Below are 4,580 nucleotides of genomic sequence, written 5' to 3' on the forward strand. Positions count from 1 at the left end.
CCATCAGACATAAATGCAAAAATGTTATTCTCCTATACGGAAAGATGCTGAAAGTTTTCAAGCAACAAAATGGAATAGTGAGAGAGTTCCCCTAGGCAAGTATCATAGAGGTAAAGTGATACTGAATTCCGTATGAACAGAAGCCGGAAGTAAAATACACCAGGGCTGAACAAAGAAGGGTGTTGTTGTTGTTGTTGCATTTCAGTCTTTTTCTATTGCTTAATAAGCACTGCTCCTGATGTCAGAACAGGCAGAAAAGGAGGCTGGTGTGAGCTACATGCAGGTGTGTAAGCAGCTAATGGAAATGACAGCTAAGATGACATATAACCAGGGTGTTGAAAAATGAATTATCCATGTGGTTTAAATGGGCCAAGTGATATATTGGAACACCATGTGGTTTAACACAAAGCGTGGCATTCAAGATGGAAGATCCAAATCCTAACCCTGGCTCTCACACAGGCCACTTTTACGAGACTGAATGAGTCATTTCAACCACACGGTGCTGTGGTTTCTCCCTCAGTCAAATCAGTGTAGCAAAATGTATTGGCCAGTCACAACATAGGATGTTGCGAAGAAACAAGGGAGGTAACAACAAAAGTAATCTATTCCGAACTCTGCAAGGTGCATGTGTTGTGCAAAATAATGACTCTGGCGTGTGACTGTCAAGGCAAGACTCCCAAAATTATTTTGCTTTGCAAACTGAAAAACTCCACTTTTCTAAACTGGGTGCAATACATTAGAAATATTAAACTTCATTGCTTTCATTCTGTATTCCTTCCTTTCATATGAATTTACATTACATACCACAAGCATTTAGAATTAGAGAATTCATTTTCGTTATAGCAACTGTTGCCAATACTTTGCAGTGTTTTACCATAGCTAGCAAGATCCTCTTTGGCCAGAAATATGCATCCTTGTCCCTGGATTCACAATCTTATATTTAGTCCTTGCCAACAGGCCGTTTCAGTTGCTCCAAATCAAATAAATTCTGAAGCCCACACAGTAAGTATTAGATCATTACTGAGCAGGCGGTACACAGGCTGGAGGTGCAAACAACACTCAGGGCAAAAGGGAATCACTGCGCCTGAAATTAGACACAGAGGCGATTCAATTATGGCCAAGGGGGAAAAGCACAAGACAAGGAGTAGAAATAGCTGAAGTTAAATACCATCTCTGTCACTTATGGTATGACCTTGGTCAATCTCAAACAGGACTTCAGACCTCAGCTGTAAAAGTGGAATAATAGGTTATGCCAGGTGACAAGGCAAGAGAGCATACACTCCTCAATTCAGCACACGCTGTTTCTGTAAAAGGACAAGCTTTAGAGTCCACTGCCTAGGGCTTAATTCTAACTCTCACTCTAACCATGTGACCTTGGGCAAGCTGCTTAACCTCTCCGTGCCTTCAGTTTTCTTTTGTCTAAAACCAGGACAGTAATAGAGGCTACCTCACACTGAGTTAGCTTCAACCCTATCTTTCTCATCTTGTCAAAAGCCACAATTCTCAAAGCAGTTATCTTCAATCAGCGTTGCCATTTCTTCACTTCTCTTTTTCAAATTAACTCATTCAGAGCAGCATTCTCTTCTTCCAAGAAGAAGCTCTTCTTGTTGAGATATCCAATGATCTCTACCCATATCTCTAAATCCAACAGACTCCTAATTTTTATTTTGCTCGACCTAGCCATGACATTTGACCTGTTAACCACTCCTTCCTTTAACCACACACATTTGCACACTTTTTAATTCAGTGTCAACACCACACACTACTGCTTTCCCACCCACTTTTTTAGCTGTCTTGTCCAGGTCTCTTTGTGGTTTGTCATTTGCTACCCATTTTTTAAATGTTGAAATTTACCAGCACTATCCCTGACTCCATGCTCATCTCTTTCTGAACCTTCCTAAGTGATCCTGCATATGTCTGTGGCTTCAGTAAATCTCACCTCTAGTCCAGACTGACCTTGTCTAATTTTCAAACCCAAATATGTGGTCCATTTATCTACTCAAGATGCCTCCCAGGCATCTCAAAATCAGTTTTCCAAGACAAGTGATAGCATTTCCATTTTCAGCTGTCCATGCCGGTAGTTGGAGAATAATCCTTAGCTCCACCCTCATGGCTCAGAGGGTCAAGAGTCTGCCTCTGAACCTTGGAGACCCAGGTTCTATCCCTGGGTTGGGAATTCTTGCCTGGAGAGTTCCATGGACAGAGGAGCCTGGTGGGCTATAGTCCATAGTATAGCAAAGAGTCAGAAAAGATTGAGCAAGTAACACTTCCACCCTTTTACTTCACACATCCAACCCATTATCCAATAATCTCAACTTCATCATTTATCAGCTCAAACATCATTTCCTAAGAGTAGACTTTCTCCTATCCAAAGATATAATGAACTTCCTTCCCTTCCCCTACACTATAGAGTCCCATTCATGATTTCCCACGTTTCCAACTTTATTACATATAAATCCAAACCACCATTTCCTTCTCATCATGTTTTACACGCATCTTAGAATGTATACAGTATCTGTCTTCCCCACTGAGCAACTTGGGTTTCACAGATAGCTGGTCTCACAAGCCTGCTCAGCTCATCTGAACTTCCTTCTGCTGATAATAATGCAGAGTGTGAACTACCTATACCCAAAACAGAGGATGCGACAAAGCTTCAACTAATAGTGCAGTTGTAGTGAACAAATATGTCTTCACAATTAATCCCTGTGCTATTTTGCTCTCACTTTGGTCCACTCTTCACCTGCTGCTTGGCAACCAGGTCACCTCCTCCAAAAAGCCACTTCTCACACCTAGGCCACTCAAGCAATTCATTCACCTCTTCTATGCTGCTCCCAGAGTTCCAACCATACCTTCACACTTCCAACCACAATTCAAATACAGCTTTGGGGTCCATTTTCTCATGCTAGGGCAACTTATTCTTATTGTCATTAATTTTTCTTTCATCTAGCAGAGAGATAGATATAAAAGCACTCAATTTACTTATGTACTTACTAATTTAAACTGAAAAACCAGAAATGAGGCAAACGAGTCATTTGTCTAAAAGCTAAAAATACAGGTTTTAGTCTTTTTCTCATGAAGTTGGTAGAAACTTTAAGGAAAAAAAAGTTTTTAAGCTCAATAAGAGACTATCACTGGTCATCACAAGTCATCATATGGCCTCCACGATGAGACGGTTACTCTGGGCATCGCTTGTCTGACATGTGAAAACCATTCCTTGAGGCATTTCTGTCTATGCAGCCCTTATGTCTGCGGAAGAACGTGCTTGACAAATGCATTGTGGTCTGGTTCTCGCCAAGCAAAATTGGCCTCTAGCATCAGTTCCTCACACCATATCCTTGCCATCACCCAGCAAGTGCCCTATATTAAGGGTACAGCCATTGGCACTAGAGAGTTCAAAGACACAACTGAGCAACTAAACTGATGACTTTAAGGGGAAATATTTGGTGCTCTTCTTTTATCCTTTGGATTTCACTTTTGTGAACAGAAATTTCACAATTGCTTTCAGTGACAAAGCCAATGAATTTCATGATGTGAACTGTGAACTTGCTGCAGTATCAATGGGTTCCCATTTCAGCCACCTGGCCTAGATAAACACACAGAGGAAGAACACTGGTTTGGGCCACATGAACAGTAAGCTCTTGTCAGATTTGACTAAACAGCTCCCTCGACACTACAGTGTGCAGTGAGAAGGTTCTGATCCTTCACTGTGAGTTCTTTTGACAATTGACGCCAATGGAGCCATCAAGCATTTGAGTATCAGTGATCTCCCAGTGGGCTGAAGAATGGAAGAAACCCTCTGCTTGGTGAAGGCATTTCAGTTTGTGGAAACCAATGCAGGAGTCTGCCCAGCCAATAGGACATCAGCTTCTCCTGCAATTAAGCCCCATCCAACTGCTTCCAAGAAAACTTCGAGAAGGTAAATCAGTAGACCGTGTGCACCTACAGCTTGCCACACCAGAAAAGAACCACAGTTGGACCTCATTTTTAGCATTTCAAAGATTATTACTTATAGAAGGCAAAAAACTAATTATGTTTGTATTTATAAATATTACTCTAAATATTTTGTTTTTGTAACATTTGCCAAGGCTTTTAAAATGTGGTCCATTACTAACGTAAGAAGTTCTTTATTGGCACTGTATGGTTGGATGGCTAATTTCAATAGAATATTTGGTTCACTTGTTTCTTGGATCCTGTGTTCAATGGGAAACGGAAACAGCTCTTCTTTCTCAGGCTTTCCTGTACCTTTGTGTACACATGAGTATTTTGACAGCCACCAAAATCTTCTGATCAAGTGTCCAAAAATTTTCTTGTTGAATTTCTTTGCATTAAACTGAAGTTTCTTTTAAGATCTTAGTTTTAAGATGCTAGCATCAGTGGTGTAAGTTAACACTTGCAATGAATGTGTTTGTGATTGAAGTAAATATGAATCATGTTAAAAAAAAAAAAAAAAAACAGTGGCAAAGTGACTTAACTGATCATGGATGTTACCCATTCCTGACATTTATATTTCATATAGTTATTTTACTTATTTTGTTAGCTGACTTAGTGTCTACAAACATTTTTAATATTGACTGGGTATA

At 40.2% G+C, this 4,580-nt stretch overlaps 1 pseudogene; it reads left to right on the forward strand.

Annotated features, from left to right (window-relative positions):
• Window positions 1-3,152: 3,152 nt before the first annotated feature.
• Window positions 3,153-3,928, forward strand: LOC120860719 (annotated as a pseudogene).
• Window positions 3,929-4,580: the final 652 nt, after the last annotated feature.

This window comes from Oryx dammah, unplaced genomic scaffold, assembly GCF_014754425.2.
Source record: "Oryx dammah isolate SB20612 unplaced genomic scaffold, SCBI_Odam_1.1 HiC_scaffold_11164, whole genome shotgun sequence".
Classification (NCBI taxonomy): Eukaryota; Metazoa; Chordata; class Mammalia; order Artiodactyla; family Bovidae; genus Oryx; species Oryx dammah.